Below are 24,594 nucleotides of genomic sequence, written 5' to 3' on the forward strand. Positions count from 1 at the left end.
ACTAAGATTAGAAAAAAATGCATGCGAACTGTACAAGTGATTTATCCTAAAATATAAAAATAGTAATTTCAATCACACATTGGTGAGATGGGTTTTTGTTGTTAAAATTAAGCTGCAGAAAGAAAGCAGAGCTTTTTTTTTTTTTTTTATCCTTGCCAACTATCCCTTCAGATCTATTTCACTAAGGTAGGGTGGAGATTCTTACTCAGACAATCTAGAAATAGAAGAAGAGATTTTTAGCTGTTAAAAGAGGATATGTTTCAATCCATAACTGTTGTTTGGCTTTGAGAGATAGAAAAATAAATATTTACTCTGCTTTCCAGAAACTTACGACCAAACAGTGAAAAGAGGTTCACACCCATCTAATAATAATCAGCAATAGGAACTTTAATAGAAGCATCAGCTGTGGACTTAGAAAGAGGGAGACGTGGGCTTCCCTGGTGGCGCAGTGGTTCAGAGCCCGCCTGCCGATGCAGGGAACACGGGTTTGTGCCCCGGTCCGGGAAGATCCCACATGCCGCGGAGCGGCTGGGCCCGTGAGCCATGGCCGCTGAGCCTGCGCGTCCGGAGCCTGTGCTCCGCAACGGAGAGGCCACAACAGTGAGAGGCCCACGTACCACAAAAAAAAAAAAAAAAAAAAAAAAAAGAGGGAGACGTGGTTTGTCTTTCCCAAAGATTCTTTCATATGGCTCATAAATATTTATCGAAAGTATACTTGCTGTGTCCTAGAAGTACAGATGATAAAAAGATACCAAATGGCCCTGACCTCAGGGAGCTGGGGTCAAAATAAGCATTTTACTACTGTTTCATCAAGGGCAGCCAATCACTTGGTGCCTTACCATTGCCTCAGTGATGGATGACATCCAGAATCCTTACCATGTTCTACCGTGGTCCTCTGATCTGGCCCCACCTACCTCTCCAGCCTCCTCAGGTGCTCTGGCCTCTTAGTTCCTCGAATATGACATGCTTTTTCAGGGTCTCTTCTCTTGAGTTTCCCTTGCCTGGAGAGTCTGCTGCCACCCTCATCTCTGAACACCTCTTCTGTCTCCTGGGCCCTCCTGATCCCAGTTTAAATGCCACCTCTTCATAGAAGCCTTCCCTGACCTTCCAGACAAATTCCACGGATCTTGTTACTTTCTGTCAAACCCATATGTATTCAGGTACCCTGCTTTTACTCCTTCAAGCACCTTTCTGCTTATTTGTGTAAAGTTTCGATGGCTGTCTTCCTTAGCAGAATGTACGCACCATGAGAGCAAGGTACCTGTCTGTCTGTTTCACAGTTATGTCCTTAAGTGCCAAGCATGGTGCTCAATAAAGAGTTGTAGAAGGAAGGAAAAAACTGGTTTCAAGCCCTGGCCCCTACCACTCACCAGCTCTGTGACCTTTGTTATTTCACCACTTGGAGACTCAATTTCTTATCTGTAGAATGGGGATAATGGTGATAATGGCACTTAGTATGTGCTAGGCACTCTGCTTTATTGGTCTTATCTCCTCCATTAATTCTCATCGGGAGAGGTGAACTGATTTGCTTGAGGTCACACAGTTTGTTAAGTAGAAAACAGGATTTAAATCCTGATCTAATTCCAAAAACTGATTGCTCTTTTCCAGGCCTGTGATTGTCCTGGGGGTAAATCCAGGAGGGGAGAAGGTCCTTGATACAAGGTAGTATGGATGCCCAGGTTGGGAATGTTAACATGAATGAGGAAGCCAGCTGGAGATCTCTTAAACCAGTTTTAGGGAATCAGTGTGTGTGATTAACTCCGTTTAGATGGAGAGGTAATGACTTGAGCCCTGAAGAAGCTAGCTGCATCTAGAAGTGGCCTGTAGTATGAGTGCCCTGAGGCAGTCACTGGGGCCAAAGAGTGAAGCGCCTTGCAAACTGAGCCAGGGAGTTGCTACTTTCTGTAAAATGCTGTAGGGAGACCTCAATGGGTTTTATTTATTGAAAATATTTTGCAAGTAGGAAGTCTCAGTTTGGAGTCCCTTTGGGGGCAGAAGTGTCCAAAGCTCTCTCAGTTTGCATCTTTGTAGCAAAGGATACATTTTAGCTGATTCTTTCATTCCACTGTAGCACCTAGTGCAGCAGTGTTTGAAAAGGAAGCACCAGTGTGAGGTAAGGGACAGATGTTTATGTTCAGTTGTTTGATATAATTCTGTTATTGTTGGTTATGGTTTTTCTGTAAGAGTATGCCTAGCCCAGAGGGGTGGCACCTGTGCACAAGTTACTTCACCTCTCTAGCCTCAGTTTCTCATTTGGAAATTAGGGACAATTAAAATATCTATTTCATAGGCCTGGCGTGCTGCATCCACACAGTGTCTGGCACAAAATAAGCTTTCAGGCATTGTTAGCTGTTCTCGTTAATATTTCCTGTCCATTCTGGTCCGTGCCTCTTGAATGAATGGGCATCGTTTATTTATCAAAGACAGGTTGACTGGGGCATAGGAATTGACTTTTTTTTTAAAGATCATGATTTTAGGGTTTACAAAGATAGTAAAACTGGCAATGAAAAAAAGGCAATGGCACACCCTAGTTGGTCAGTCCTAGTGTTTCCTAGATGTGATTATGATGAAACGTAAAGCGTGAACACAGGCTAATTCTTACAGAATCCATAGTGTGGGCCGGGGCTTTGCTTTCCATGCATTCTCCCTGAGAAGTAGGTTTGATTATATCTATTTTACAGATAGGAGGTTATTATCTTTTCTAAGATGTTATAAGACAACTCTGGAAGTAGACACTAAACCATGTGCTTCTCCAAACCGTTTTGTGCCTTCAGCTTTGTCAAGGCCTGACTTATCTTCCAACAACTTCAACAACTCTGCTGGGAGGGAAAAATGGGAACAGAGCTAATTTCTTTTGAATCTATAGGATTAATTGGAAGCACTAGGCATAGTGTGCTGTCTAGTGCACAGAAGAGGCTCAAGAAATGTTTACTGAATATAAATCTTAATCAGATTGAGTGAGAAAAAGATGACAGAAAATCAGCATTAGGTGCTGGCTCCAGCCTATTTTCTATTAAAAAAAAAAAGGCGGGGGGGTGAGGTCACTAACTATTTTATTAGCATAGTCTGTTTACACAGACTAATGGCTGGAGTCTGAGGTGAAGAATTTTCCTGTGTGTGTTGCATGTGATTAACTCCATTCTGTGCGGTTCAGTTATCTATGGAAATCTGTTTGTTTCCCATTAGGTAACCCCTGATGCCCAGGAAGCTCCTAGCTCTGTCCTTGTGTTGGGCTGATTAGTTTAGTCTCAGTTAAGATAAACTATGTGTAACCTTAAAATATTCAGACCATAAATAGGAAAGTGTAGCTGCTGTCATTGGTCATCATCAATGTATTTCATAGATAGATCTGATATTTCTGTTTTCCTTTAACTCAGGTAATTAAGAGCTGACATAAAAGAAGTACCATATAATGGTAATGGGGGGGGAGGGAGAGAAAAGAGGAGACCTTCTTGCATTTAAAAAAAAAAAAAAGTTCATTCTGTTTCTCCACTGCCGCCCCCCACCCCACCCCGCCCTGCCCCGGAACTTTCTTTGCAATAGGCATTTATTGTCATATCAAACCTGAAAGTTTGGCCAGTCAGATGGTAGTTTGATTACTAAGCATCCTCTTCATGATTTAGCATGTTATACCACAAAGTGAAGATACTTAATGGGATAATTGTGTTGATTTACTATGCAAGTAGTTCATACAGAAATTTAAAAGTGTCAAACATTAAAAGACTTTGATAAGCCCCAATTCCCAGATCTTGGTTTCTAATACCATTTCCAATAAAAGGAACGACACATGACTTAATTCTATGGCTGGGGCAGGGAATAAGCAAGATCAGCCTGGAGGGTATTCTAATGCCAGAAAGCAAGAAAGTGATGAAACAAAACACACATACACAACACACAATGAATGATGAGGTATGTCAAAGGGACACAGGAGCCTGAAAGAGTGCCCAGTGGTCACAGCTGGGATGATTTAACTAAATAATGTAGTTTTAAATTATAACCCAAGATATAAAATAAATATAAATAAAATATATATAATGTACCTATAATAAATACTAATAAAATATATATAATATGTAATATATATATATATAGCAAAATAATAATGTAAAGCACATACCCCTGAGTCCATACTGATACAAATAAATGATTGAATAAGTAAAGCAAATTAGAATAGATAAATTTTCTTTGTGGAAGAATTCCAAACGATTTTTGTCGACAATCCCCTGAAAGGAAGTGTAACATAACTGCCCATCCCTTAAATGTGGGCCTTGCACAGTGACTTCCTTCCCCAGAGTACACTATGGAAAGAGGAGGGAGAACCTTTACAGGGGAGAAACCTGACAGACACTACTTCAGCCAGTTGATCAAGTTAACAACAACAGTGACAAATGTACACTTGACATGACATAACAAGGGTGGTACTTGAGCTCTGTGGTCTTCCTCCCCCAATCCAAGAATCTCATTATAATCCTGAGAAAAACAGTGGACAAACAATTCAACACTTTCTACAAAATACCTCACCAGTACTCCTCAAAACTGTTGTCAAGGTTATCAAAAAAGGAAAGTCTGAGAAACTGACATGTTGTAGAGGAGGAGAAGGGAGACATGACAACTAAATGTAATGTGATGTGGATGGGATCCTGGAGTGCAAAAAGGACATTAGGCAAGAACTAAGGAAATCTGAATAAACTATGGACTTCAGTTAATAGTCATGTGTCAGTATTGGTTCATTAGTTATGACACATGGCACACTAAGAGGAGAACCATAGGGGAAACGGGGTGGGGTGTGTAGGGACTCTGTTTAATCTTTACAGCTTCTCTGTAAACTTAAACATCATTCTAAAATTAAAAGTTTATTTTTAAAAAAAGACTGTGGCAAAGATTAATCTATAGTTCAAGTTTAATTTTCATCATGCTGGGAGCCTGAAGTAAATAAAAGAGCCCATGGTGGTCTAGGATGATTATGGTGTAAAGTGGGGCAATTTCCTTGCTGTTGTCTTGTAAAGCCATGACAGTTTGTTTGCAGAATCAGAGAATGCAGTATTTCTAAATGTTCTCTTGTGGAATTTCCTACTGGCATGACTTTCTTCCCCCTTTGCTTCTGCCCAGTAGCAGTCCCTTGAGTGGCATTTGCTGTCCTAGTTAATCAGAGGGTAGGAGAAATGAAAAACTCTCCTCTTCCCCCTCCTACGAAGTTTCAATGGGCACTGGAAATGTAGGTCAAATTGCATCACTGTAGAAAGGAGCGAACAGGAAGGTATTTATGAAGTGCTGCCAGCCTCTCTTTAGATTCCGAGTCATGATGAACCAGTGTTGAGCCAGCTTAGGTGTGAGATATAGGGAATCGGGGAGTCATGTTTTTGATGTAGTCCCTGAATGTTACATTTTAGTCAGTGATAAAAAGATCTCTGTCTAAAGCCCTAGTGAAAATAACTTACACTGGCTTTAATTACACTGGCTTCTGGAATTCTTTCTGTCTCATTTATTATTGGCACATTGCAGCAATTTATATTAATTTAGCCAGAGAGATGTTTGAATTGTAGAAATGATTGCCATGTGTACATAAGAAAATAAATCTCATATTTGATAACCACATAAGTCTAATGATGCATTTTGCAAATTGCATATAATCATATGCTCAATGGGATCTTGATACCACAAATAGGTTGTTATATTTAAAGTATACTATTTCATGGCTCTCTATTTTTCTAATGGCAGAATCTTACAGATTTTAAAATAAGTCTTTAAATACATGCTCTTATTTTTTACATATTGTATACTACCTGCCCTTTGTAAGACATCCAGATGTTGGCTGCCAAAGTGGTCCATGTTACATTGTCCTGAACAGTATGCATCCTGACAGCAAAACCAGTTCTAAAACCTACTCCATTTTCACTCTCTCCTTGCCTCTGTCAAGATAATTGGTAGTTCATTTGTATACAAAATGGAAAATCAGATGATAAAATATATTTGCATAGGCTTGGGTATTATTTATAATCTTATAGGATGAATAAATTATTCTGTGAAATATATTTATAATCCAACATTTAGCTGTTTCTTTAACTTTTAATTTTGAAATAATTCAAGATTCACAGGAAATTGTGACGATAGTACAGAGAGGTCCTGGTTACTCTTCACCTAGTTTCTCCCATTGATTACATCTTACCTAACTATAGCCCAGTAGCAAATCCAGGAAATTGACATTGGTATATAAGGTATGGGTATAGTTCTGTTAGTTTATCTCATCTGTCAATGCATGTAACCACTACAGTAATCAAGGTGCAGAACTATTCCATCACTGCAAAAATCTCCCCTGTGCTGCCTCTTCCGAGGTACAGTCACTCCTGTTACCCTCACAGTCTCTAACTCCTGGCAACCACTAATCTGTTCTCCAGCTCTATAATTTTGTCGTTTTGGGAATGTTACATAAATGTGATCTTTTGAGATTGGCTTTTTTCACTGAGTATTTTAAAAATAATTTTATTTTAAAAAGAATATTTATGTTAAACATTTTTAAGGAATAATTATTTTTAAAAGAAGTTATCATCCAGAGTTTGATTCACTAATTTTCAAACCTGTATTTTTCTAGCTTGGGTGTTGTGTACTTTGTGTTGCTATATTTGAACAGCAGCAAAAGTTGTATGTGCCGACGTAATAGCTGATCATAGCATTAACCTTATTGCGTGCCGTTAAGGATGATACGGACAAGTTAAAGGGAAAATTACCCCGGGAGAAGCCAATTTCATCAACACAGTAAATATTACAATTGATTACTGAGCAGGAGTAAGAAGTCCAAATATATACTTTAATTGTACCAAATAAAGTAACTGACCCACATTCGTGTTCCATTTCATCCTGAAAGAACTCTTTAAAGAAGAGAGACTTTTGGAACAGGATATTTAAATGAACAACAATTGAAATATTTACATTAATTAGCTAATGTAAAGATCGTGTCACAGAATTGCTATATGTGGTTATTGTGAAGTATCACCATAAGAAAGCCAGTATCTTCATCATGTTAATGAGATTCTTTGGAAATGGAGTCCTGTGTGTAAATGAAGGCTGCGAACAAACAGCCTCCAAAGGAACAAATCTTCCTCAGAATCCGGTGTGTTGTTTTTGAACAAAATATTAAAAATACTCTGCAAGCTGTAGGAGGGTGCCTTAGTGTTTGGCCACAAATAATGATACCATGGCTCTAGGGAATCCCATGTGGCCAGACCTACAGAATTGTAATTGAGCAAATAGAAGGTGGGTCCCAAGGCACCATTCTGAGTTCACTGGTGGTGAAGGTGAAGGAGTGAGCCCTGCTCCTCGGCTTGCCCAGAGTTCCTGTTCCTGCACAGATTTTTACAAATGGGATACTCTTGTAACTGGTGTTTGATCTCCAGTTAACTCTAGCTCCTGACATTTTAGACAGTCTTCCTCCCAGACAGGAAACTATTCTTTGTAATGAAAATCAGCCTCTATTTACTGACAACATTTTTCTTTTTTTTTTCTTCAAGTAGCATTTGACCCTACTTAAAGTAGCTATTGGTATGGAGGAGAAGGGAAACAATCATTTATCTATCATTGAATGTATGCCAGCCACTGTACTGTGTATGTACATTTACGCATGTAATTATAGTATTGAAAAATTGCATTAATGATACTCATTAAGTGATGGGCCTGAAATAAACAGCATACTAAGTAACTCTTCATAGCAAATAAGCCATTTTTCTTGGTCAGGTATACTTAAGAGGCCTGTGGCCCAAAACACTATCTATCTATATCTATATAGATATATACGCACATACACACATTATATAGAGATAATTTAAAGAATATATATCAATTAATTAACTTGTGTATTTATACAATGTGTGAAGTGATACAGAATTTAAAGATATAAGATCTACCCCTCCTTTTAGCAGCTTTCTATCCAGATGAGGAAAATAATTTATAGGTACAAGAAAAAGCAACTAACTACGGGAGTGAACACTACTTAACCTATGAATGCAATGTGTATAATAAGGCAAGTCATAATTAATTACTAAGTAAATCTTTCAGATTGTAAATGCTATAAATATTCAGAGGAGGAAATGATTATTGCTCTCTTACCCTTGATTTTTGTCACCTGTAGCATGCAGATAATACCTACCTCATAATGAGAAATGAATAATATAGGTATGTATTTCCTATTAGTACACTTTCAATCAATTATAGCTGTGCCATTGATAATGAAAATTATGATGATAGAGTAACAACAATAATACTGTGTTAGTGTAGGTTGACTGCTGTCACTACCCAAAACCTCAGTAGCTTAACACAATACATGTTTACGTGTCACTCAAGTCACAGCTCAGTGTGAGTTGGCAAGGAGGCTCTTGCTTCACCCAGTCATTCAAGGGTGAAATTTTGTGACTTTGCTCACCTCTAGGTGCTTGGAGCCTTCTCCATTTGACCAGTAGAGGGTATGAGAGATTGAGGATCAAGACAAGGAGGTTTGTCTGGGCTAAACCTAGAAGTGGCCCCAAACATTTCTGTTCATGTTTTAGGACTCAGTCATATGGTTGCACCTTACTAGAACAAATACTGGGAAATTTAGTCTAATTGTGTGCTCAGGAAGAGGAGAATGTGGATATAGGTGAGCACTGGCAGTCTATACAAATAATAATTAGAAAGGCTTAATAGAAGAGGAGGGATTTTTCCTGGATCTTTTAGAGAAGAAAGTGAGATTTGTAATAGGTTACTCAGCCTGCCTTTAGGTGGCATTATTTCAAGAGGAAGGATGAAGAACTTAAAAAGCCTGCAAACATTGTTAATACAAATTACACATTTGTCCCACTAGCCACTGCCTTTACTGTAAGCCATTTGGTAATGACCTTGGGCATGCCATCTAGCTACTATAGACCTCCATTTCCTCACTTATAAATATTCTTCATAGGGATGTGGTGAAGTTTAAACAAGACTGGGCATACAAAGTGCTTAGCACAGGGTCTGGCCCAGAGTAAACATTCAGTAAGAGTTATTATTACTGATAATGTTAATATGTATGGCCCCAGAGCTAAATACTTGCTAGCTGTTCATTTATTTGTCATCTTTCCTAAAGGACTGCTTAGAGTAGCAAAGAATGACTTGACTGAGTATGTTTATATGAATTTTAGAATTCCAAAACCCCGGTTCAGTAATAGGAGATTAGTGTTCCCCTGGCAGAATATTGGGGGAGAAACCCTCTCTGTCCCCCAAGGCTGGCATCCTCCCATTCAACTCCACAGACTTTTTATTGTTCTATGACGAGGACAACAGTAGTATTGGGCCGTGATTTACCTCTCCTCCCTTCTTCCCAGAACTTTCTCAGTGTTGAGCTCTCTCTGTGAGTTTATCAGGGAAGAGTGAGGGTAAATGTCAGAACAGCTACTTTTTGCTCAGGCCTAACTGCAAGTTCTTAGCAAGGCAAGAACATCCCACCCAGGCCCATGTTAACTTGAGTGGATGGGTAGCTGTCAGAGCCTGTGGTTCCTTTAACTTAATTCTGTTCAGCAAACATTTATTAACAGCCCTGGGGATACAAGGTTGAAACGTTGCAGACCCTGCTTCTAAGAAACCGACTTAAGAAGGGTGAGTTTCTTGGAAGGTAGGAAGGAAGGAAGTCAAGGTGGTGAGAAGAGCAGGTGTGGAGGAGTAGAGGTAGGAATTGCCGTGGGGCGGCAGTGGAAGGAACGGTACAAGCTCAGCTCGAGTGTGCAGCTGCCTCAGGTCTGCCCCTAATCGGCCTCTCCTCGCAAGCCTCAGTTTTCTCTCTTTTAAAGGAGTGGAGTAAAAGTTCTGACATCATAGACCTGGGACGATTAAGTGAGATGATATGTGTAAAGGGTTTACTATGTGTTAATAGTACTGGGCACATAGTAAGTGCTTAGTACATGTCAGCTGCTACTATTGTTATTGTTTTTGTGTGCTTCTGTAAATCGACTTGTAAACCCACTGCCTTGCCCAAGGATTTTGTGCAGGCAAATTAGAGAACTACTGGGAATTTTATTATATTTTTGGTTCTCTCTTAAGGCTACTGGTGAAAGAGTGTACTGTAGTCACAACTAATGGAAAAATGGCCTGCTGACCCCTGAGCTAAAAGGATAGAGAGCCCAGTTAATCTCAGTGAAATCTGGGAGAGTTAGGGCTTGAGATGGGAGAGCCGTGAGACTTAAATGGCAAAGGGAGGGAGGGATGGCTATGTTGAACCCTTTGGAGAGAAGAGGGGCTGAATGTGTGTGGATATGTAGAAGTTGTCAGAAAATGGAGCCTCCTTTTTTTTCTTTTAATTTATTTTATTTAATTTATTTATTTTTGGCTGCTTTGAGTCTTCGTTGCTGCGTGCGGGCTTTCTCTAGTTGCGGTGAGCAGGGGCTACTCTTTGTTGCGGTGGCTTCTCTTGTTGGAGAGTACGGGCTCTAGGCGCATGTGCTTCAGTAGTTGTGGTGCACGGGCTCAGTAGTTGTGGCTCATGGGCTCTAGAGTGCAGGCTCAGTAGTTTTGGTGCACAGGCTTAGTTGCTTCGCAGCATGTGGGATCTTCCCGGACCAGGGATCCAATCCATGTCCCCTGCATGGGCAGGCAGATTCTTAACCACTGTGCCACCAGGGAAGCCCTGGAGGCTCCTTTTAAAATGTTAAGACTGGGCTTCCCTGGTGGCGCAGTGGTTGGGAGTCCGCCTGCCAATGCGGGGGACACGGGTTCGAGCCCTGGCCTGGGAGGATCCCACATGCCACGGAGCAACTGAGCCTGCGCTCTAGAGCCTGTGCTCTGCAACAAGGGAGGCCAAGACAATGAGAAGCCCGCGTACCGCAGCGGGGAGTGGCCCCTGCTTGCCTCAACTAGAGAAGGCCCATGAGCAGCAACGGAGACCCAATACAGCCAAAAATAAAAACAAATTAATAACTAAATTTAAAAAAAATGTTAAGACTTCGCGTGAGGAGTTTCACGGAGGGTCAGGAAAGCCCATGACCGACTGCAGGTACTAAAACGTATCCCTGAAACCTAGGCCAGAGGTTCTGGAGTTCTTCCTAGTAACTGGCTTCAGCTCCCTCTTTACTGGTTATGTTTTCAAACTCTTTTTTGGTGTTCAGTGGAGTGACCCTTAGAGCAGTAGGTGCAAAAACTTGACAGTATCTGTGGGAGACTTATTCCAGTACTGCACTGTGGACCCTCCAGTCCCATGGTATCCATGGGTTCTGCATCCACGGTTTCAACCAACTACAGACTGTAAACATAGTGCCCCACCAGATGAGTGATGGTTGAATCCACAGATATGGAACCTGTGGATAGGAGGGCCAACTTTATAGAGTTTCATTATTAAATTTGCTTTGCCAGGGAGAAAACCAGTTAGGGTGAAAGCAAGGTGGAACTTGGGCGGGAAGAGAGTGAATAAACTAGGGACACTGTCAAATCACATTTTTGGAGAATATGCCTACAGTTGACAATGTAACCTGTTTTAAAAATTTTGGTTTGTGGTTTTTCATTTGGGAGAAGAGACTTAGGAAAATGACAAAGGCTCAGTGTCACAAGCTTGGCTGTCTACAGGAGACAGGCCTGGAAGGAAAATAAGTGATGTGGCCAAGCTGCGTACTTTGGGAAGTACATGCCCACTGACAAGAGGTAGCCCACGACGCGGCATCAGCCAGTTATCCCCATGTGGGAAAGCTGGCCTCAGTGGCCAAATTTTTGGACCTTCAAAGAGAAAGTGGAAATACGGAATTTTAAGTGAATCTTTCTAACTTTTAAATATTAGCAACAAATTCCCTTTTTCTCCCCCTAAGATCACCAAGCAAACAGACAAAAAAGTGAACCATTTTAGGCCCATGTTCTTTGTTTGCAGTGAGAGTCAAAGAGTGGAGAGAAAAATGTGTAACCTGGGAGTTAGGCAGCTCAAAGGAATACGCTCCTGGTTCTGGGGCTCGTGAGGCACAGAACCTGGTATGGGGCACGTGCTCCACACGTTTTCATTGAATAAATAAACCGGCTGGGGTAAACCTCTCTAGAGAGATGGAGAGAGGAGTCCGCCTTCCCTCACCTCCAGCTTAGAAGATAGAATCAAGTCAGAACCTGTGTCGCCCTCCTTGTTGGGCCCACCTTTCTAGCCCTTTCTCTTCCCTTTCACAGCCTGTGCAAGCACCTGAGGTGCATTCTCACACTGCAGCTCCGTGGTTTGCCTAGAATTTAAGAAAGTTTAGGAAATAGAAAGTGTATACTGCTATGCTTAAAAACAGGACCAACTCAGTTTAGCCTGTATTTTCCTTCCTCTATCATGATTAGTGCTTAATTTTGATAGACTCAATTATGTAACAAGAAGTGATCCAGATTATGCCATAAATTGCAACAAGGGTCTCAGAGTCTTAAAAGGACATAGAAATGTTACTCCTGGAAAATAAGTCATTTTCTTTGTTAAAGTTGATACAACAGTGCCCATGTAACTGTGGGCTTTTCCCTGTTTAAAGTTAATGAGAGGATTTTTCTGAACCCTTGGGCATTCCACAGGATCTTCTTTTATATCAAATTCTGCTGATATCTGCCCTTTTATTTATTTATTTATTTATTTTTCAGTACAGAAGTTTTACTGTCTTGAGCAAGATTATTTTTGTTGCGGTTATCAGAAATCAATTCCTAAAAATTCAAGCTCTGATTAGCGGGGGCCATTTACCCTTCAGGTCCAGGGGATTCTTAAAACCCTGCAGAAGGATGTGCTTGGGTCCTCTGGGAGACTATACGTGGGACAGGAAAGCCCTAGAACCCCCTGGGCAGAAACTGTTTCCCTTTCTGTCCTGTGGGGCTTCAGGGCCTCCTGGGGCTGATGTACTCTGAGCAGCATGTTCATTCGTGTCAGTCTTTGCTGACTGGCTTTTTCCTAGAGACTGAGAGCACATGGGGAGCTTGCAGCGTAGACCAGAGTAGACCCTCTTCGTCCCAATTTCTAGTGCTCAGGAGAACCAGTTGAATGTCTCAGTTTGGGTCATGTGTCCAGCTTTCACCAAAACAAGAGAGGAGTTTGGAGTTTCATAGTACAAGCATTACTTGGCATTGGGTTATATGGTGCTTACAAAAAGGGTCACCATGGGCTAGGCAGCTACTCTAGAAGAAAGCCATCTTTTACAAGCTCCATCCTCCACCCCCCAACCAAAAATTTAAAAAAAGAGTAAATAAATTAAATTTATGCCTGTCAGGACTTTGGAGAACATTCGAATTAGGTCTTTTCTTTCTTCTTGTTTCCATCTCCTCTCCCACCTCTAATGGGTTGCCATTTAAAAAATCTTTTAAAAAATTGTATTTGTTGAATGCTTGTTACATAGTAGGTGGTGAATGAGTAAAAGCTATCAAGTTTTATGTTTCTGTTGTTAGAAAATGTTCTCCAGTCTTCCTTTTAAATTATTTCTTTCTCTTCGCAAAACAAAATTAAGTTGCTGTTTAGGCAGTTTGGTATACTGGAAAGGGAACTAAATAGCACCAAAGGCCTCCATTCTGGTTCCAGTTTCAAACCATTTATTTTCTGGGTTATCTTGAGCAAATTACGACCTTCTCTCAGTTTGTTTCCTCACTAGTAAAATGGAGATCATAAATAACAGCTCTTTTGAGCACAGTGTTATTGTGAAGATAAAATGAAAGAATATATACAAATGTGTGATAGTTGTTTTTTTCCTACTAAAGAAAGATTTCTGACCCCTATTCTAAGTAGAAAAGTTACTATTTTTAAATGTTTATTTTTAGTAACTGCCACTACCATTTTTCTCTAAGAATAGGGTTTCTCTTAAAGCATTTTTACGGTATTCAGGCTAGTAAACGGTGAATTCTTTTAATGGCAAACACTATCTTGGGGGAGATTTCATAGCACTCTGATGACTTCCTTGGATACTTTGGAGATATAGCTGAAGTGTTCTGATGGAAAACTGAAAACTAGCTTGACTTAGAGAAGTAGGGTCAAGCACACATGATGCCGGTGTTGTTGTATCTGCATCTCCAGCCTACCTTGAAGGAATCACCGTCAAAGAGGTGGTTATCTGTTACATAACATCTTTATTGGCTGCCTGTATCCTGGGAATTTGTAGCTTTCTTTGAGTGATTTTGCATAGCCGTAAAATGTTTAGAATGCAAAGAAATGAATTTTGGCTCAGGACAGACATGTTAAACAAGATAGTGGCTTTTATTGGAAATAAGGCAGAAAAGGAACACTGAAATGGAAATCAGAGAAAATTTTTAAAAGATAGAAGACTGGGAAGCAATTAGAAATCTGAGAAAGAGAAACAGCTGGCTTATAAAGATTGTAGGAATGATTACTTTACTGAATGATTACACTGCTGAGTAACATTTTGTGGGTGAATAAAACAGACTGTTTAAAAAAGGGAGAGGGGAAGGATATGATCCAGGAATAACTTAAAAGCCAATAAAGGTAATTATGAAAAAATGTTCAAACATGGAATTCAAACATAGAATTTCAGCCACTGACTTTGGAAGATGCTTTATTGGCACCTCAAACCATAGAAATATTTGCCATCTTAGAGTACGTGATAATAAATAAAAGTTGAGCAAAGCCTTGGTGTATAGCCAGTGAGGATTATAGGAAGAGAAGTGTATTACTAGTGAATTTTTCATATGAAATCAGCCTGCCTTGTGCTTTATATACTTGGACAGCATCTGTTCCATAGCTGTGTCATTGTACATATTTGCTGTTTTCTCCCTCCTGCTGCATGTCAAACTTGAAAACCAGCTTAATTTCTAACTCTGGTTTGTTAATCTCCAATCCCTTAATTCCACAACTCAGTGCTCTTCCCCAGATTAATTTGAGTAGTACCCACATTCTCCTTGAAATATGTATGAAGGCATATGTACAGAAATATGCAGATAAGGGAACGGGTAATTTCTTTGTGTTTTTTTAGGAAGATGGTTTAATTGAGTTTTTGTTTCCTGTTTGTACTATTATGAATTGCTTTTATAAACTGCTGAATGATAAAGGACAGAGAGAGCTTTCCAAATAATATTCTCACTCAGTGTGTTATGTGTGGGTTGAAATCTGTGATTTTGACAGGTTTCATAGGAGCAGGCTTTCTGAATAGCCATTTTAAAAATTAAGTGAAAACTCACTAGTGGCAAATTACACACAATGATTTTAAGCCCCAGGAGGCTGACTCTATGTACATATTGAATAGTTGTTTGTTCTTAGTTTATTGTATAAATATAGCCAATTAAGTTCATTGTAAAAAAAAAATTGAATTGCATTTGTCGTCAAATTGGTAAAGTGACTCGAATTTTAACACTTCGACATTTTAAACACATATAATTTGGGGACATCTGGCAACTAATGAGATTGTAGATTTCTGATTAATTTTATACATTGTTTCATCGCTTTGCCCCTTTTTTTTGTAGGTCTGAACAAAATTAAGGAGGAGCTTCTACAATCACAGCAGATGAAGATCCACTGGTAAATCGATCTGGATTTTTGGCCTGCCCTCCAAAGAAAAGGTAACTGGTTCTTTCAACATAGCACAGCTGAGTAAATGCTGCAGTGCCTCTGATTATAATGGAGTTTGAGTTTTACCAAAGGATGATAATTTTTTAAATTTAAGGTATCTGAGTAAGGTCTCCAATTTTAAGCATTGGATCGTTGAATATGACCTTATTAATATGAAATGACAGTGAATTTTAGAGTACAGTATTTTTAGATGTTTGTCAAAATAAAATCTGCTAAATAACCTTCCCTCCCCCAGATTCATTAAAATTTTTGGAATACTTTGGAGATAGGAACCCACACCGCCTGCCCGCCCCCCCCCACCCCGCAACCCAATCCATATTCACCTTTTCCTGTGAAGCTGTCTAAAGATGTGCTCTTGCACTTTTGTCCTGTTCCACTTTCCCAAGCTCCTGTTTTCTTCTCTCTCCAAGCAATGTAGACCCAGCTGCTGAGGGCAGGGGAGATCGTAAGGAAATTGTAAAACAGACCGGAGAACTTCAGGTGCACTTTCTGGGCCCAGTGCCTTTGCCCAGCCTGCCGGCTCTGCTCGTGAGCAGTCCCAGATCATTATAAAAACAGCAGTCACCATTGATTGAGTTCCTCACTACATACTCACTATTTTCATTTACTATTTGGGGAGGAGGGTGGTAAGTATCATATAATGTGAAAAAGAAGAAAAATTTCTGAAGGTGTTTTTATTTAAAAAAAAAAAAAGATGCCTCCTCCCATCTACTCTTGAAAGGAATGAGAGGGGCTTCCAAGTTAAGATGCAGTTTAAGATGAGTCATTGAAGGATAAAACTGAACAGAATCCAAACAGGAAAGACCAAAGGAGTTTCAGCCTCTGAAATTGATCAACTTACATATTTAGGCAACAAATGCAATGCCTCAGTCAGGTTTTAGGCATCTGTAGCAAAGATGGAAACATTTTGGACAACATGAACATGCATTTGCAAAGGTAACATTTTGACTGTGACCAAACAGAAACAGGAGCTTGTAGAAGGATGTAGCAGTTTTGTTAAGATGTTTAGAAGAACAGGACTGGGCAGCTCTGAAGTCTCCACCTTCAAAACAGGCCCTTAAAATTTTCCAGCCCAAAGCTGAAAGGCCAGCAATGTAGAGGTATCTTTCAGTGATCATCAAAGTCATCACCAAGGATGGCATTCACCGTGGAATGTCTGGAAAGTGCCAGAGAAGCAAGAAGCAGGGCTTTCCTAGATGGTGGTCAGCAACTGGCAGTGGTGGGGTATGAGGGAGTGGGAGGTGAAGGTAGAGAGGAAACACATTGAACAGAAATATGCCAAAGGACCTCTTCAGTCCATAGCTGTTTACTGAGCTTCTGCTACGTGCAGAAGGATTATCCTTGAGGAGGAAAAGAGAAGAATAGGAGGTGATTTTGACAGACTATAATTATGACTTACCCTTTTTGAATACTGTTCCGATGAAAAGTCAAGTATAATAGGATACCAGGAAGCCAGTGACAAGGAGGGTAAAGAGGTATCGCAACTCAAGACTGCAGGGATCAGACATGTGGAGGAATGAAATGGACCAGGTGGAACTATGAGAAACTGTTAAATTCATGACTAATCTCAAAGGGCTTACCTTTTCAGTGCCAGCTGATCTTAGTCCCAAAATCCATTTAACAGATATTAATGGAGTGCCTACTTATATGCTGTGCTCTTCCAGGCACTGGGCATTAATTAGTAAATCAAAGGGACAAAGTCCCTGCCATTGTGGCACTTACCTTTTAATAAGAAGAAACAGATAGTAGGTAGCAAATGTAATAAGTAAGTACATTGATTTGACTTCTGTTTTAATAAAACCACTCTGGCCACTATATTGAGATAGGATATAGAGGGCAAGGGTAAAAGCAGTTAAACCGTGGTTATTGAAATAACCCAGACCTTTCAAAATTTTAAGGGAACTGAAATCTTAACTTTAATGACTTTTCCTGATTTTTTTCAAAGTTAGCAATTTAAGAAAACAGTTTGAGTCCACCTAAATAAGTCGGTGGGATTCTGCCATGTGGTGACAGTTTGCTACCTTGGGTATAGAAGTGATAGAGGAAGTCAGAAAAAGGTGAGGATTTTGGGCCAGGCTAAGTTGGGAAAGGTCAGAGTTGACTTGAAACTCACGTGAAAGCTTGATTTTGATTAGCACATGAAGCTGAAGGAAGGGAAAAGATAATGGCATGTAACTAGTCACAGTAGCAAAAAGGTGGAAAGAACCCAAACGTCCATCACCTGATGAATGGATAAACAAACTGGTATATCCACACAGTGGAATTTTATTCAGCCATAAAGTAGAAAAAACTACAGATACATGCTCCAATGTGGGTGAACCTCGAAAACCTGGCTAACTGAAAGAAGCCAGACACAAGAGGTCACATACTGTATGGTTTCAACATTGTGAAATATCCAAAATAGGCCAATCTATTGAGAAAGAAAACAGATGTGGTTTCTAGGGGCTGTGGGAGGGATGGGAGACGGGGAGTGACTGCTTAACAGGTACAGGGTTTCCTTTCGGGGTGATGAAATGTTCTGGCACAAAATAGTGATGATGATTGCACCACATTGTAGTGTACTAAATGTCACTAAGTTGTATACTTTAAAATGGTGAATTCTATGTTATGTGAATTTTACCTCAAATAAAAAAAAAGGATGGCACGTGGAAAAGTATTTGAAGGATGTGTATTTTATGTCTTGTTTAGCTGGAGTGGAGTCTTTGTAAGGGGGCGTGATGGATGATAAAACTAGAAAAGAAGGATGTTGAGTCAGATAGTGAAAGTTGTTGGCTGCCAGGCAAGCAGTTTAGACTCTCTTCTGTTAGCAGCTGTAAAACAGCAGTGTGTACTCCCTAAGTAAGAAGGAAACTGAAGAGAGGTTAGTGCTTTGGGAATCGCAGCCTCTGGGATTCAAAGCAAAGCAAGCGGCCTCTGGCTTTATCAATCTGTGCTATTGCTGCTCACCTTGTGGAATTTTATGATAATCTCATGGAAGCCGCAAACAAATTTAATTTAGAGTTTCTTCATCTTTTAAAGAATATGCTTATTATAGTTCCTGATTATAAATGTTTGTTATTAAAAAAATTAGGTAACTGTGAGGTGATTGATATGTCAACTAACCTTATCGTGGTAATTGTTTTGAGACATATATATATCTCCATATCTATATATCTATCTCAAGTATCTCAAATCATCACATTGTATACCGTAAACATATACAATCTTATGTGTCAATTACATTTCAGTAAAACTGGAAAAAATTTAAACATTATATAAACCCTAATAAAAAGCATAATAATTACATTCCTTCCTTCTCTAGTACCCATAAGTCCAGAGCTATCTAGACTATTGTCTATGAAGAGACTTATCGTCATCATCATTATTACATTTTCACAAAAACAGGCACATATGCATAGTATTTTGCATGTCACTTTAAAAAAACTTACATCTTGGCTGTCTTTCTACTTCTTTCTTTTGGATTGCTACATTACATGCTAGACTTTCATTTGTAAAACAAACAAAAAAATTGAAAAGCAAATGCCATTTACCTCTATTACGAAGAAAATGAGGTATCATAAAATGTAAAAGTAGCTAACACTTAATGAGCCCTAACTATTTGCCAGGCGCTCTTCTAAGCATATTAATTCACTCACTCCTTGTAACAACCTGATGAGGTAGATACTGTTTTGATCCTCCTTTTACAGAGAAGCTAACTGAGGCAGAGACAAAATGTGTCCTATTATGGTCCATGGTTAGGCAGTAGCAGAAATGGGCTCCAGGACCAGCTTCAGCTCCAACTGATGGTTGTTAGGAGGGACCTTGTGGCCAATGGTGTGAGATCATAGAGATTTTTCAAGAGAAGTCAATCTGGAATTTTGTGTGAAATTTTCCAGATTTTAATGTTGGCTTTTAAAAAAAATAGCTTTATTGAGATAAAATTTAAATGCCACAAATTTACCACTTTAATCAATTTTAGTATATTGACCATGTTGTGCAGACAACACCTCTATCTAGGTCTAAAACATTTTTATCACCCCCAAAGGAAACATCGTTTCCATTAACCAGTCACTTTCCATCCTCCCCTCTCACCAAACCCTGGAAGCCACTGCTCTGCTTTGTTTCTGTGAATTTGCCTATTTTGGATATTTCACATAAATGAAATCATATACTACGTGGCCTCTTGTTTCTGGCTTCTTTTACTTAGCTTGTTTTTGAGGTTCATCCATATTGTAGCATGGATCAGTACTTCATTCCTTTGAATGGGTGAATAATACTCTATTGTGTGGCTATACCACATTTTACTTAGCTATGCTTCAGTTGATGGACACTTGGGTTGCTTCCACCTTTTGGCTTTGTGAACAATGCCATTATGAACATTGGTATACAAGTATCTCTTGGAGTCCCTGCTTTCAGTTCTTTGAGTGTATACCTAGAAGTGGAATTGCTGGATCATATTGTAATTGTTTGTTTAACCTTTCGAAAGACTGTCAAACTGTTTTCCACAGGGGCTGCACCATTTTACATTCCCATCAACAATGTAGAAGGATTCCAATTCCTCGACATCCTTACCAACACTTGTCATTTTCTGTTTTTGTTTGTTTTTATTTCCTTACTAGCCATCCTAGTGGGTGTGGAGTGGTATCTCATTGTGGTTTTGATTTGTATTTCTCTAATGACAAATGATGTTGAGCATCTTTTCATGTGCTTGTTGGTCATTTGTATTACCTCCTTTGGAGAAATGTCTATTGAGATCCTTTGCCCATTGCAAAAATTGGATTCTTTGTCTTTTATTGTTGTTGTCAGAGCTCTTTATACATTCTAGATATGAGTCCCTTATCAGATATTGGATTTGCAAAAAATTTTCTCCATTCTCTGGGTTCTTTTCACTTCCTTTAGGGTGTCCTTTGAAGCACAAAAGTTTAATGATTTTGATGAAGTCCAATTTATCTATTTGGCCCTGTTTTGTAAGAAATACTTGGTAAGTTGGATTCCAGCCTTCTAATCATCCACCTGTGCTTGCTGCTGTGCTGCCACTTCCCCCAGAAACCATTTGGAAAAACCCTAATGTTTTGTGAAGATCCCTGTTTTCTGAAGTGGAGGCAAGAAGCTCTAGAAAGCAGCAAAGATAGATTTCCTACCAGTAGTGGTTTTGTTTTGATTCACCTTTTCGGCTCCTGAAGTTCCTTCACTTTCGAGCAGTTTGGTGGAGAGGAGGATGCAGTAGAAAGTGGAGAAGATCATGGTCTCTGGGTCCTGCAGATTTTATGTCAAAAGAGAGGTTTAAATAGGCTAAAATAAAAGGTCAAAACTTTGCCGTGAGTCATAGGTGGTGCCGTTTAAAATCAGAGAGGCCATGGGAGTGAAGTAATTGTGTGTTTCTGGGAAGAAAGGTTTAGGGACCCTGAAATCTGGAGAGTCATTTGGGTTCAGGTCTCACCCTTTGTATGAGAAAATATGTGTTTAGGTTGGGGGTTGAATATAGGGAACTGTATTCATTCATAGTCATTCATTCACATGTTAGTGAAATGTAGTAAAATCTGCATGCCATCTGTCTTTACCAAGAGATGGACGGTTTTGTTTTAGAGGTGGAAAGGGGTTGCAAGCCTTTGTGGAACAGTCTGCCTTTGGGGAAGCAGTAGAAACCCAAATGGGTTCCTGGATCAGGGTGTACACAAAGAATGTGGAAAAGTTAGGTGGATTGTGTTTGCTAGATGTGTGTCTTTACTTAGGACTGGAACTTTGCTGCAGAAAGGGGGAAGAAAAAGCTGTGTTGTTCCTTCCTTCTTGTACTAACACACCTATACTGTTAGCCCTAGAGTTCAGCCCTAAGGTATTTTGCTGACCAGCTTGGGGACCTGGACACTGCATATCTTATGGTTTGTGAGGAGGTGGGTTCCATGTTCCAAATGACACCCTTCTGTTGGAGTGCAAACTGTTAATCCTTGGGAGACTAAGCATATATCTCATTACCACCTTGATTTCAGGGCATATACTCTTAACCCGAGTCCAGGAAGTCCAATTTAGATTTAGATGTAGAAGTGGGGATGAGTTCCTATGAGCTTAGTGTGAGAGATCAGGAAAGATTTTGTTAAGGAAATGGAACTTGAGGGGGAACGTGACTGAACAGTAGGATTTCAGCCAAGGAGGGGGAAGTATTACAGATGGCGTGGCCTGTATGAACAAAGGCTCGAGAGCTGGGATCTGGAGGGGGAGCATATTCAAAGCTATGAATTGGTCATTTGGGCTGGACTATAGAGTACCTGCAAGAGGGAACACTGTAGATGTGGTGGAGCTGAGCCTGGGGCCAACTGGAGAGGGCCTGGAGTGCTAGCAGAAAAGTTTTTATTGAGTTCAGTGGTCAGTGCTGAGCCCCTGAAAGTGTTAGAGCAAGGACTGACAAACTAACGCCATGCTTTACCCTGCAAGAATGACCTGCTAGCATATCATGGCTAGATTAGAATTGGGGCTTCTTATGTGACAGGCATGGTGCTCGTAATGATAGCTCTAGGGCAGGGCACTTTTGCACTATTCACTTTCTTAATATTCCTCATAAAGTAGATACTCCTATTTTACATCATTTATTTATTTATTTTATTTGGACTTTGTTGGGTCTTTGTTGCTGCGCGGGCCTTCTCTAGTTGCGGCGAGCAGGGGCTCCTCTTCATTGCGGTGCATGGGCTTCTCACTGCAGTTGCTTCTCTTGTTGTGGAGCACGGGCCCTAGAGCTCGCAGGATTCAGTACTAGCAGTGCGTGGGCTCAGTAGTTGTGGCTCGTGGGCTCTAGAGTGCAGGCTCAGTAGTTGTGGCACACGGGCTTAGTTGCTCCGTGGCATGTGGGATCTTCCTGGACAAGGGATCGAACCTGTGTCCACTGCATTGGCAGGCGGATTCTTAACCACTGCGCCACCAGGGAAGTCCCACATCATTTTATAAATGAGGAAACAGGCACAGAGAAGTCAAAATTTCCCCAGAGTTATACAGTAAATAAGTGGTAGAACTGGGATTCACCCTGGGCATATTGGCTCTAGAACACCTGTTCTTAACTGCTGGGCCCATAAGATGGTAATACTTACCATCACTTCAGTGAAAGCTGATTGGTACAAAGGTGACTTAGGGAATTATTTTTAACAGTGTGTTTAATCTTTGCATTTTAGTGCATCTGAGGCAGTGCGCTAGAACTATGACTACACAGTCAGCCGCTTTTTATAGCCAAATGTTAGTCCATTTAGCTATTTTTTCCATTCCTTTCCTATAACTTAATCCTCTTTTTAAAAAAAACTCTTTAACCTGAAGGCTTTAAATGAAGATTTTAAATGAAATTTGTCAATCGTTCAAAATTACAGGCCGGTATTAAATTCCTAGAAACATTTGGGCCTTTCTTCAGTTTAAAGTTACATGTTAATACCTTTTTATATGTGTATTGTTAAATTTTCTCTCTTTTCAAGCGGTTTGCTATTACTGGTGAATGATTCTTTGGGAGAATTTGTACGTAGCTACACACATATGATTAAGAAAACAAACCAAAAATTCAAAGCTTTGAACTTTTGGGCAAATGACACAGTTTATAGAATGACTATGCATACAGGTTAAGCCTTTAAAAAGATAATTACGTTCATCTTTTAGTCTCCACTTTTGCAACTCTCCTTATTATTCCTAATTTCGCAGTTGATTGTCAGCAATTCTAGCCACTGTGCTGATGAGTTAAATTTCTTCCCCTCTTCTCCCCCTTCTGGAATACTGATGTATTTATAACAGGCTGTAAGGTCTTTCACTAGAGGGAGCACAGTTAAAGACGGGCCTTGCCTGCCATACCCCTTATGCAGAAGAGAGCCCTGGCCCTGTCTCCAGAAGAAAGAAGGAAAGAGAGAGGTGTGGTCAGAGGACGGAGAGAGGATATGAACAAAGGCACAGCCAATTTTAGGAGGAGATAATGCAACCCAAGGCAACACATTCCTAATTTAGTGGTTCCAAGTTTCTTTTTACTCAAATGACTGCAATCCTTTGGGGTTGATAATGGAGAATCTCTGTTATCAACCCTGTACTTTGCACACATAAATATACTGTAGTTGCTGGTTTTCAAATTTATTAAAATGTTGTATTGGGACTGGTTGTTCTTTCCAAATAAAAAGGCTGGTTGTGTGGGGTCTTGCATCTTAGGCAAGTTTTGGACAGTTTCAGCCATTTTACATTAAACCGAATTTAAAGATTTTGTTATTGTTGTTGCTGTTGTTTTGTTTTGTTTTGCATTTAGTGATGTCTTTGGCCTTTGAACAAAGCATTTTACAAGTGAATCTGCTGTGCAAAGAATCCTTTTTGTAAAGAGAGACCTTGTTACCCTGGCACCTACTGGGAACATCCCTAAATTTGGATGGTGAAGTAAGGCCACCTTTTAAATACATCCCTGAAAGGGATGAAATACTCAGAACTTGGCAGCGTTTCACTTCTGACGGCCTAGTTCTTAAGCCACATACAGTCTAATTGGTGGTGACAGCTTTTTCCATAAGAGCATTTTGATTAAAATTAAATTAAAAAATTAAAAAATTTCCCCTACTTCTTATTCTTCTCACATTCTCAGTGAAATTACTATGTTGTGTTTACTCTGGTGCCTAGCAGAGTGCCTGGTATGTGGTAGGCGAGCAGGAACGGTTTGATAAATTGAATCCTCATTACTCAAACCTTACAAAACATATCATTTATCTGTACAGACAGATGCTGAAGATCTTCAGAACTATAGGACATCATCAGAAGTACACCGGTAGGAGAACTGATTGATAGCATACAGGGAATGCTATTACATGAAAATAATTATAGTAAATGAATGTAAACTGTATTGTTCATGTTTTAAAATACTTTTTGGGTGCAGAGGAGGGGTGTTTAGGTTTAGAAGTCATCAGGTTGTTTATTATAGAACCAAGTGTTTGAGTTTCTGTTGTACTCTTGTTTATAGAGAGTGCCCTTTGTATAAGAACACTTTTTAAATGTTGCCCAGATTTGAGTATCAGACAACTGTACTTTCTCAGCTAGCAGTTTTGGCTTTTGTTGGTGACTCATTCAAACAGTTGAGAAACCCAAACCAACTATGGATATCAGAAACTGCATGTTCTGGAAGGGGTTAGGAC

At 39.9% G+C, this 24,594-nt stretch overlaps 1 protein-coding gene across 2 annotated transcripts in view; it reads left to right on the plus strand.

The window, feature by feature from the left end:
• ATXN7 (ataxin 7) overlaps positions 1-24,594 on the plus strand; it is a 127,851-nt gene that overhangs the window by 12,459 nt on the left and 90,798 nt on the right. For both annotated transcript variants that reach the window (XM_060109469.1, XM_060109470.1), the window contains exon 2: positions 15,388-15,483. The gene's annotated coding sequence lies outside the window, so the exon portion shown is untranslated. The remainder of the gene's footprint in view (positions 1-15,387; positions 15,484-24,594) is intronic.

This window comes from Mesoplodon densirostris, chromosome 10, assembly GCF_025265405.1.
Source record: "Mesoplodon densirostris isolate mMesDen1 chromosome 10, mMesDen1 primary haplotype, whole genome shotgun sequence".
NCBI lineage: Eukaryota > Metazoa > Chordata > Mammalia > Artiodactyla > Ziphiidae > Mesoplodon > Mesoplodon densirostris.